Below are 12151 nucleotides of genomic sequence, written 5' to 3'. Positions count from 1 at the left end.
CAGGAGGAGAGCTATATATTACAGCCCCACTGCTACCGCTAATGTTGAGGGTGCAAGTACAGTGTCTACAGGCCATCATAACAAAAGTGAGCATGAAAGTATAACAGTTAGAACTGGCAGGGAGGGGTATCATCTCCCCTTAAGGAGAGCACCTAGAAGGTGTGAGAGATGATAACTCTCCAGAATCACATCATAGGCCTCTCACCTACTGCACACTGATGAGGGGCAAAAACCCCAAAAGATTTGTATGTGTATGGATTCTGGCTTTAAATTCCCAATCATTGTTATAAAGGGTTGGACATTGATTTGCAGAAATGCTGCCATCCAATAGGTGGCGCTGCAGAGGTATTGTTCCATCTTCTTTACATGAAGCTAGAACATATTTTGTCATATCCAAGTCGAGTAAAGAAGCTGCCTCATAATTTATAAATTATACTCTATTAGCTGAAAATTATAAAATGATAAATTTTGCAATGCTGTCACCATCATTACCATTCTGTTCACATGTCACCAATGATTGCCATATTTAAAAAAACAGCGCTCCATGGTGTAGAACAGCAAGGATCTTGTGATGAGAAAGCCAAACAATAGGAATAATTGTTCTCGTGGTATTTGTGCAGTGGTACAACCACTTAAAAGCCTATCTATGAAGCAGAAGCCTCTCCTCTGGAATAGCAATAGCCTCTATGTTCTCTGTGTTCAAGACAGGATATGCAATGCACTGAACAGGAGAAGACCCAGAACTGCAGTAAAATCCTTTATTGAAGCAACGCATTTTAGTACCATACCGGTACCTTCATCTAGCCATAAAAAGCATTGCCTCAATAAATAATTTTACTATACTCCTGGGTCCATTTCCTGTCCAGCCCACCGGATATCCTTTCTTCTTTTATATACTCTGATATATTTTTTTATCATGGCCACATAAAACAGGCCTCAGATACATTTTTCTTAAGTGGGCATTAAAGGGAGGGGTTGCCCCATGAAAATTATTGTTGAGGGTGAAGTCAGATGAGCTTTTTTTGCGCATGCCCATGAGTGCACAAAAAAGCCCGTCTGATAGAACCATTGATTCCCTATGTAGTGTTCAAGTGTCCATCTTTTACAGGCGGCAAGATCCATGCTGCGCGTAAAATATCCCCGCGGGGAGTCCCCTCATCACTGAACACTGTGACAGCACTGTCATAGTGTTCAGTGACAAGGGGACTCCCCACGGGGATTAAGGAATCCCTGCTACAGCTGCAGCTGGCCCCATTGAAAGCAATGGGCTGCTGGTGACTTAAAATGTCAATCAGACACAGCCCTTCAGACAGTCAGACACAGCCCTTTCAGGAGGCAGGGATTTTAAAACACTGCATGCTGAAAGAACTTTAGTACAGTGCTGCAGCACCGGACCCATTGAAAGCAATGGGAGAACATCGCGGTCCACTGCCACAGCTGTCACAGCTGTGGCAGGGGATTCCTTCATCCCCCAATGCTGTCACAGTGTTCAGTAATGAGGAAATTCCCCACTGGGATTCTTGCGGAGCATGGACCTATGGGGTGCATGCATGTCCTATCTTTACAGGTGTGAATATTTCCATGCCTGTAAAACACAGACATGTGAACACATCATAGGAAACCAATGGTTCTTATAGACGCGTGGTTTTGTGCGCACATACGCACGCACAAATACGCGCTTGTCTGTATTTAAAAAAGCTGAGCACATTGACTATATGGGAATTAATTCTGTATTAATTTTTTTTAATGGCATTAGTTGTAAATATGTCCCTGCCTGGTAAAAGTGTGATAGTGTGCTGCAGAAAGAAGCAAAGTGTGTCAAGTACAGTAGCAGGAAAGGTAGTTATTGGTGTCTTAATAGTGCAAAATTCAGATGTGAGATGAGTCATTTCAAGCTATAGTACAAAACAGTATGAAACAACAGCTTTAAAAAAAAAACTAAAGTTTCAAATGTATTGTACACAAAGAATGTCACCTTGAGTGCTTGGAGCATTGTCAAATTTGTTAAATTAATTCCTTTTCTTCTTTTTTTATACTGTCAAATCTATAGCCGTGAGCTGTTTAGTGTGAAGAAAGCAGAATACTGAATATAATTATTGCCTACATTAAATGCAAATCTAGAATTTTGCTCAATGTGGATGACAATATAAAATCATTTTGTAAATAACAACAGTAATCATTTTATGCTATTTTTATGCTTTATGATCTCAAAATTAAAACGGAAATAGTATAATGTAGAGAAATTTCTATGAAAAATAGTTTTAGAACTGTATTTTTTAAAAGTCAAAATTAGAATATTTGGGGTTAAGTTTACGTACTTTACAAATGAATTAAAATACTTTTTCAAGAATAGGTATAACAATTTACTTAATGTAGATTTTAGATGCACGGCAGAAATTCACAACCGAAAAAAAACTAACAGCTAAGAAATTGACTGAAGGCTATGCAATAATAATCACATCTTTTCAAAGCCTATTCACCAAGAAAAGATTGTCTGTTAATAAAACTGGTGGTAAAATTGTTTGATAATTGGAGTTGCTGGGTTTTAGCACTCTATAGGGATTGCATTGCACTGTTATTTGGACAAAGTTAGGGAGTGTTTGGCCACCATATTGGACAAAATTGTAGAAATTGGATGTTATAGTTGCAAATCGTTCAATATATTGCAGCCTTAGGGCTTTTACCCACTAGTGGTTTTTTTAGCTGCATTTTTTCCTAAATGTCAATGGGACTTTCAAATGTTAAAATCGCATTGCACAAAAATCGCAAATTTGCGCTTCTGCATTGACATTTGGGAAAAAAAAGCGCAGCAAAATCGTAGTGAAAAAAATGCTAGTGGGTAAAAGCCCTTAAAGGGGTTGTTCCACAAAAAATGTTGACTATTCTATGTTATGTTTGATCACGTATGTTCAATCTTGCTTCTCTTTATGTTCCAGTGAGTTAATGGGGGGATTCCTGGTTTGGTGAGCCAGCTGCTTCTGAAGCACCATTGCCTTTTCTGCTTGTCAGAAGAGATGCTGTGCAAGTGATAACAGGTTAAGGCCTCAGTCTTGATGAGCGATTTTTTTCGCGCTGCTAGCAGTGCACAGAACATGCTTCTAATAGGAACCAATAGGTTCCTATGAAGCGTTCACATGAGAGAATGTTAGGCATGCAAAATGCTGCACACCTAACAAAGATAGAAAATGTCGCAGGTCACATGTAGCTCTGTGGTGCGCACCAAAGGTAGGATCTGTCCTATCTTTAGGGTGAGCTGCACAGGAGTTTCCATTGACTCCTATGAGAGCAGGAATCTATGAAAACTTCTGTACAGGAAAAGAAGATTCCCCGCTGCTTACAGCAGGACATATAAACGTGCTGCCCAGAAGCACATTTAAATGTCCCGCTGTAAAGTCCTGTTATTCCCCAGGGGGATGTGGGGACTTCCCAAGGGTTCCCTTAATCCCCATGGGGACTTAACAGGAATTTACAGCGGGACATGTAAAATGTGCTTCTGGGCAGCATGTTTTAAATGTCCTGCTGTAAGCAGCGGCATGTTCCTCCAGGCCCGCTGCTGGGCAATTCCTCAGTAGCAGGGAACAGTAGAGGACTCCCTCCACCTCTCTCCCCAAGGGCTTTCCCTATAGCAGGGAGAGAGAGGGGGGCGGTTACAGGGCTTTCCCCGAGGGCTTCCCCGAGAGCATGGTAAGAGAGAGTGAGGATAGAGGAATCAGCCCCTCTATTTTTGCTATGGAAATCCCTGTGAGTTACCATGTAGTGCTGCCCCCTCTCTCTGGCCACACCACTCTCTCTGCGCTATAGAGATATCCCTCGAGGATCCCCATGGCAGGGAGAGACACAGCAGGCTATGGGTTAATCCCCTATAGCAAGGAGACAAAGCGGGGCTATAGGGGGATTAACCCATAGCAGGGACAGACAGAGTCGGGACTATGGATTAATCCCCTGTGGCCCCGCTTTCTCTCTCTCCCTGCTATGGGGCTTCTTCTCTCTATCTTTCTGGAGCAGCTGCCTGTTCACGCGATTTGTACACACACGAGCAGTAATTTTAAGCGCTATTCGTGCACAAAAAAAAATTCTCGTCTTACCGAGGCATAAGACAACAGTATGGCAATTGCACAGCACCTCTCTAGATACACACAGAAGGCACTGCAGTGTCAGAAGCAGATGACTTGCCACAAACTTGCATACACAGTGGAGCAGAGAAAGAAACAGCATGTGTGATAACCTTGGAACATTTACCACTATTTATGGTGATTTGCTCAGAATAGTTTGGTGACAGCTGTGTTAAATGTTATTAATAGAGATGAGCGAACACCAAAATGCTCGGGTGTTCGTTATTCGAAACGAACTTCCCGCGATGTTCGAGGGTTCGTTTCGAATAACGAACCCCATTGAAGTCAATGGGCGACCAGAGCATTTTTGTATTTCGCCGATGCTCGCTAAGGTTTTCATGTGTGAAAATCTGGGCAATTCAACAAAGTGATGGGAACGACACAGCAACGGATAGGGCAGGCGAGGGGCTACGTGTTGGGCTGCATCTCAAGTTCACAGGTCCCACTATTAAGCCACAATAGCGGCAAGAGTGGGCCCCCCCCCTCCCAAAAACTTTTACTTCTGAAAAGCCCTCATTAGCATGGCATACCTTTGCTAAGCACCACACTAGCTACAACAAAGCACAATCACTGCCTGGATGACACTCCGCTGCCACTTCTCCTGGGTTACATGCTGACCAACCGCCCCCCCTCCCCCCTACAGCGCACACCAAAGTGTCCCTGCGCAGCCTTCAGCTGCCCTAATGCCACACCACCCTCATGTCTATTTAGAAGTGCGTCTGCCATGAGGAGGTACCGCAGGCACACACTGCAGAGGGTTGGCACGGCTAGGCAGCGACCCTCTTTAAAAGGGGCGGGGCGATAGCCCACAATGCTGTACAGAAGCAATGAGAAATATAATCCTGTGCCACCGCCATCAGGAGCTGCACACGTGGGCATAGCAATGGGGAACCTATGTGCCACACACTATTCATTCTGTCAAGGTGTCTGCATGCCCCAGTCAGACTGGTAATATGTACCTTAACAGTAACCGCGTTGGTGGTAATGTGGTGGTGACTGCGGACCTAGTAGCGCGGTTTTATTTTGTTGGTTTTCGGAATGTGGCCAGGATTAAGTGGGCCGTGGCGGGGGGATGGTGGTGGGGCTCTCTTGTAGTGTCGGTAAAGGTGAAATTCTTCGACTGCCACCAGACGAACCAATGCAAAGGCATTTGCCAACAATGTTTTCCCTGTTGGAGGAGGAGGGGGATGTTTTTGAGGCACTACGTGTCCTCTCCACGTGTCCGTGGTTATATGCACCTTATCAGTAACCGCGTTGGTGGTAATGTGGTGGTGACTGCGGACCTAGTAGCGCGGTTTTATTTTGTTGGTTTTCGGAATGTGGCCAGGATTAAGTGGGCCGTGGCGGGGGGATGGTGGGGGGGCTCTCTTGTAGTGTCGGTAAAGGTGAAATTCTTGGACTGCCACCAGACGAACCAATGCAAAGGCATTTGGCAAGAATGTTTTCCCTGTTGGAGGAGGAGGGGGATGTTTTTGAGGCACTACGTGTCCTCTCCACGTGTCCGTGGTTATATGCACCTTAACAGTAACCGCGTTGGTGGGAAATGGCCTCACCGCCATCATGTCTTTGGGAAGCCTCTGTTTCCACACCCCAGAGACATACCATTAGCAGCGGTATAGGCAGAGCCCAGAATTCGTAACATTTCAGCCGTAGCATTAGGACAGGCCCCACTAACATATCACTAGCAGCATTATAGGAGGAGCGCAGTCTTCGTTCCATGTCAGCAATAGTAGCACTCAAGACAGGCCCCAGTAACAATTCCGAAGCAGCAGTATAGCGGGAGCGCAGTCTTCGTTCCATGTCAGCAATAGTAGCACTCAAGACAGGCCCCAGTAACAATTCCGAAGCAGCAGTATAGCGGGAGCGCAGTCTTCGTTGCATGTCAGCAATAGTAGCACTCAAGACAGGCCCCAGTAACAATTCCGAAGCAGCAGTATAGCGGGAGCGCAGTCTTCGTTCCATGTCAGCAATAGTAGCACTCAAGACAGGCCCCAGTAACAATTCCGAAGCAGCAGTATAGCGGGAGCGCAGTCTTCGTTCCATGTCAGCAATAGTAGCACTCAAGACAGGCCCCAGTAACAATTCTGAAGCAGCAGTATAGTGGGAGCGCAGTCTTAGTTCCATTTCAGTAGCCTTAGTATAGCCAAGGCCCAAGTTACATTTATGTAGCTAAAGTGTAGGCCAACCCCACACACACTTCTGTACCATGAGTGCAGGCGAAGAACATACAAATTGCTATGATTACACTGTAGGTGAGGGCCCCAAGGAGGGCCCCAAAAAATTGGTGTACCAACAGTACTAATGTACCTCAGTAAACATTGGCCATGCCCAACCAAGATGGCAGGTGAAACCCATTAATCGCTTTGGTTAATCTGGCTTAAGTGGTAACTAGGCCTGGAGGCAGCCCAGTTTAACGAAAAATTGGTTCAAGTTAAAGTTTCAACGCTTTTAAGAGCATTGAAACATATAAAAATTGTTTCGAAAAATTAGATGAGTGAGCCTTGTGGCCCTAAGAAAAATTGCCCGTTCAACGTGATTACGTGAGGTTTCAGGAGGAGGAGCAGGAGGAGGAGGAGGAATATTAGACACAGATTGATGAAGCAGAAATGTCCCCGTTTTGGATGGTGAGAGAGAACGTAGCTTCCATCCGCGGGTGCAGCCTACGTATTGCTTACGTATCGCTGCTGTCCGCTGGTGGAGAACAGAAGTCTGGGGAAATCCAGGCTTTGTTCATCTTGATGAGTGTTAGCCTGTCGGCACTGTCGGTTGACAGGCGGGTACGCTTATCTGTGATGATTCCCCCAGCCGCACTAAACACCCTCTCCGACAAGACGCTAGCCGCAGGACAAGCAAGCACCTCCAGGGCATACAGCGCTAGTTCAGGCCACGTGTCCAGCTTCGACACCCAGTAGTTGTAGGTGGCAGAGGCGTCACGGAGGACGGTCGTGCGATCGGCTACGTACTCCCTCACCATCCTTTTACAGTGCTCCCGCCGACTCAGCCTTGACTGGGGAGCGGTGACACAGTCTTGGTGGGGAGCCATAAAGCTGTCCAGGCCCTTAAAGACTGTTGCACTGCCTGGGATGTACATGCTGCTCGATCTCCGCACCTCCCCTGCTACCTTGCCCTCGGTACTGCGCCTTCTGCCACTAGCGCTGTCGGCTGGGAAGTTTACCATCAGCTTGTCCGCAAGGGTCCTGTGGTATAGCAACACTCTCGAACCCCTTTCCTCTTCGGGAATGAGAGTGGGCAGGTTCTCCTTATAGCGTGGGTCGAGCAGTGTGTACACCCAGTAATCCGTTGTGGCCAGAATGCGTGCAACGCGAGGGTCACGAGAAAGGCATCCTAACATGAAGTCAGCCATGTGTGCCAGGGTACCTGTACGCAACACATGGCTGTCTTCACTAGGAAGATCACTTTCAGGATCCTCCTCCTCCTCCTCCTCCTCAGGCCATACACGCTGAAAGGATGACAGGCAATCAGCCGGTGTACCGTCAGCAGCGGGCCAAGCTGTCTCTTCCCCCTCCTCCTCATCCTCCTCATGCTCCTCCTCCTCCTCCTCTACGCGCTGAGAAATAGACAGGAGGGTGCTCTGACTATCCAGCGACATACTGTCTTCCACCGCCCCCGTTTCCGAGCGCAAAGCAGCTGCCTTTATGCTTTGCAGGGAATTTCTCAAGATGCATAGCAGAGGAATGGTGACGCTAATGATTGCAGCATCGCCGCTCACCACCTGGGTAGACTCCTCAAAATTACCAAGGACATGGCAGATGTCTGCCAACCAGGCCCACTCTTCTGAAAAGAATTGAGGAGGCTGACTCCCACTGCGCAGCCCATGTTGGAGTTGGAATTCGACTATAGCTCTATGCTGTTCATAGAGCCTGGCCAACATGTGGAGCGTAGAGTTCCACCGTGTGAGCACGTCGCACAGCAGTCGGTGCACTGGCAGCTTAAAGCGATGTTGCAGGGTGTGCAGGGTGGCAGCGTCCGTGTGGGACTTGCGGAAATGTGCGCAGAGCCGGCGCGCCTTTACGAGCAGGTCTGACAAGCGTGGGTAGCTTTTCAGAAAGCGCTGAACCACCAAATTAAAGACGTGGGCCAGGCATGGCACGTGCGTGAGGCTGCCGAGCTGCCGAGCCGCCACCAGGTTACGGCTGTTGTCACACACGACCATGCCCGGTTGGAGGCTCAGCGGCGCAAGCCAGCGGTCGGTCTGCTGTGTCAGACCCTGCAGCAGTTCGTGGGCCGTGTGCCTCTTATCTCCTAAGCTGAGTAGTTTCAGCACGGCCTGCTGACGCTTGCCCACCGCTGCGCTGCCACACCACGCGACACCGACTGCTGGCGACATGCTGCTGCTAACACATCTTGATTGCGAGACAGAGGTTGCGGAGGAGGAGGAGGAGGAGGGTGCTTTAGTGGAGGAAGCATACACCTCCGCAGATACCACCACCGAGCTGGGGCCCGCAATTCTGGGGGTGGGTAGGACGTGAGCGGTCCCAGGCTCTGACTCTGTCCCAGCCTCCACTAAATTCACCCAATGTGCCGTCAGGGAGATGTAGTGGCCCTGCCCGCCTGTGCTTGTCCACGTGTCCGTTGTTAAGTGGACCGTGGCAGTAACCGCGTTGGTGAGGGCGCGTACAATGTTGCGGGAGACGTGGTCGTGCAGGGCTGGGACGGCACATCGGGAAAAGTAGTGGCGACTGGGAACTGAGTAGCGCGGGGCCGCCGCCTCCATGATACTTTTGAAGGACTCCGTTTCCACAACCCTATACGGCAGCATCTCAAGGCTGATGAATTTTGCTATGCGGACGGTTAACGTTTGAGCGTGCGGGTGCGTGGCGGCGTACTTGCGCTTGCGCTCCAACAGTTGCGCAAGCGACGGCTGGACGGTGCGCTGAACTACACTGGTGGATGGGGCCGAGGACAGCGGAGGTGAGGGTGTGGGTGCAGGCCAGGAGACGGTAGTGCCTGTGTCCTGAGAGGGGGGTTGCATCTCAGTGGCAGGTTGGGGCACAGGGGTAGAGGCAGGGGTGCAAACCGGAGGCGGTGAACGGCCTTCGTCCCACCTTGTGGGGTGCTTGGCCATCATATGTCTGCGCATGGTGGTGGTGGTGAGGCTGTTGGTGTTGGCTCCCCGGCTGAGCTTTGCGCGACAAAGGTTGCACACCACTGTTCGTCGGTCGTCAGGCGTCTCTGTGAAAAACTGCCAGACCTTAGAGCACCTCGGCCTCTGCAGGGTGGCATGGCGCGAGGGGGCGCTTTGGGAAACAGTTGGTGGATTATTCGGTCTGGCCCTGCCTCTACCCCTGGCCACCGCACTGCCTCTTGCAACCTGCCTTGCTGCTGCCCGTGCCTCCCCCTCTGAAGACCTGTCCTGTGTAGGCGTTGCACACCAGGTGGGGTCTGTCACCTCATCGTCCTGCTGCTCTTCCTCCGAATCCTCTGTGCGCTGCTCCCTCGGACTTACTGCCCTTACTACTACCTCACTGCAAGACAACTGTGTCTCATCGTCATCGTCCTCCTCACACACAGAAAGTTCTTGAGACAGTTGGCGGAAGTCCCCAGCCTCTTCCCCCGGACCCCGGGAACTTTCGAATGGTTGGGCATCAGTGACGATAAACTCCTCTGATGGGAGAGGAACCACTCCTGCCCAATCTAAGCAGGGGCCCGAGAACAGTTCCTGGGAGTGTTCCCGCTCCTGAGCAGGTGTCATTGTAGTGGAGTGAGGAGGCTGGGAGGAAGGAGGAGCAGCAGACAGAGGATTCGGATTTGCAGCAGTGGACGGCGCAGAACTGCGGGTGGACGATAGGTTGCTCGAAGCACTTTCTGCCATCCAGGACAGGACCTGCTCACACTGCTCATTTTCTAATAACCGTCTCCCGCGTGGACCCATTAATTAGGCGATGAATGTGGGGATGCCAGAAACGTGCCTCTCTCCTAATCGCGCAGCAGTCGGCTGCGACACACCTGGATCAGGAGCTCGGCCTGTGCCCACACCCTGACTTGGCCCTCCGCGTCTTCGGCCGCGTCCACGTCCTCTAGGCCTACCCCTACCCCTCAGCATGCTGTATTACCAGTGATTTGATTTCACAGGCAGGAAATAAATTGGCGCAAGACTGCAGGCCAAATATAATTTTTTCTCTTTTTTTACACCAAAAGGACCCACTGCGTATATTCAATGAATAATCTAAGTTTAATAACTGTGCTGCGTCCCTGCTAATGTGTCACAGAACTTGAGGGTAGCAGAGTTATTAACTCTGGCAGAGCAGGTATTTTTTTCCCAATTAAGGAAAGCAAATGGCGAAGCCAGCAGTAAACCGTAGCTGGGTGCGTCTGATTTTTTAACGTTGTACACGCAGCTCACACATGTCCACAGCCCTTAGGACGGACAGAGGCAGGACAAATAGATTTCGGTTCTCTTTTTTTACACCAAAAGAACCCACTGCGTATATTCAATGAATAATCTAAGTTTAATAACTGTGCTGTGTCCCTGCTAATGTGTCACAGAACTTGAGGGTAGCAGAGTTATTAACTCTGGCAGAGCAGGTATTTTTTTCCCAATTAAGGAAAGCAAATGGCGAAGCCAGCAGTAAACCGTAGCTGGGTGCGTCTGATTTTTTAACGTTGTACACGCAGCTCACACGTGTCCACAGCCCTTAGGATGGACAGAGGCAGGACAAATAGATTTCGGTTCCCTTTTTTTACACCAAAAGGACCCACTGCGTATATTCAATGAATAATCTAAGTTTAATAACTGTGCTGTGTCCCTGCTAATGTGTCACAGAACTTGAGGGTAGCAGAGTTATTAACTCTGGCAGAGCAGGTATTTTTTTCCCAATTAAGGAAAGCAAATGGCGAAGCCAGCAGTAAACCGTAGCTGGGTGCGTCTGATTTTTTAACGTTGTACACGCAGCTCACACGTGTCCACAGCCCTTAGGACGGACAGAGGCAGGACAAATAGATTTCGGTTCCCTTTTTTTACACCAAAAGGACCCACTGCGTATATTCAATGAATAATAACTGTGTTGTGGCCCTGCCTACACAATTCTTTCCCTGTAGTATCAATGGAGGGTGCAATGCTCTGCAGAGGCGATTTTGAGAAAAAAAAATATGCAGCACAGCTAACAGCAGCCTGGACAGTACTGCACACGGTTAAATATGGCCCTAGAAAGGACCGTTGAGGTTCTTGAAGGCTACACTCACTCCTAACACTCTCCCTGCCTATCCAACACTTCTGTCCCTAATGCCGGGTGCAACGCTCTGCAGAGGCGATTTTGAGAAAAAAAAAAAAAAGGCACTGCTAACAGCAGCCAACACACAGCTATCAGTGGCCCTAATAAGGACCTTTGGGGTTCTTGAAGCCTACACTAACTGCTATTTCTCTCCCTACAGCAGCTCCGCTACCAGCAGCACTGTCCCTCATCTAACTCACAAGGTATCTGAGGCGAGCCGCGGGAGGGGCCGACTTTTATGTTCAGGTGACATCTGATCTTCCCAGCCACTCACAGCAGGGGGGTGGTATAGGGCTTGAACGTCACAGGGGGAAGTTGTAATGCCTTCCCTGTCTTTCAATTGGCCAGAAAAGCGCGCTAACGTCTCAGGGAAGGAAATGAAAGTAACCCGAATACCGCATGGTGTTCGTTACGAATAACGAACATCCCGAACACCCTAATATTCGCATGAATATCAAGCTCGGACGAACACGTTCGCTCATCTCTAGTTATTAAGTATGTTTATGTGTTTCTCCAATACTATATGTTCATATTGTATTTTCTCATTTTAACTATACATTTTATCAAATATAATAATTTTCATGAGGTAAAAAGTGTATTATCAAACTCCTAGCAAATCTTTGTACTATACCAAACTTTTACTACTGTCCTCAACTATTTTTTACTCATCTATGCTTTAAAGGATGAGCGAAGAGTATTTAGCAAAGTTCTTTTCTCTAACAGTTTTAATAAGCTAACAAGAAATAATAAAAAGTCATACCACATATTTTGTGGTCAGTATGAGTTGTGCAGCATATCTGGATTAGA

General features: G+C 48.4%; 1 protein-coding gene across 1 annotated transcript in view; it reads left to right on the top strand.

Moving 5' to 3' along the window:
• The window catches only part of DMD (dystrophin), a 2524637-nt gene that overhangs the window by 591848 nt on the left and 1920638 nt on the right, over positions 1-12151 (top strand). The gene's annotated exons all lie outside the window — the stretch shown is intronic.

The sequence above is a fragment of the Eleutherodactylus coqui genome, chromosome 1 (assembly GCF_035609145.1).
Source record: "Eleutherodactylus coqui strain aEleCoq1 chromosome 1, aEleCoq1.hap1, whole genome shotgun sequence".
NCBI lineage: Eukaryota > Metazoa > Chordata > Amphibia > Anura > Eleutherodactylidae > Eleutherodactylus > Eleutherodactylus coqui.
Note: the sequence above shows the minus strand (reverse complement) of the source record. Positions and strands in the feature narration are given on the sequence as shown.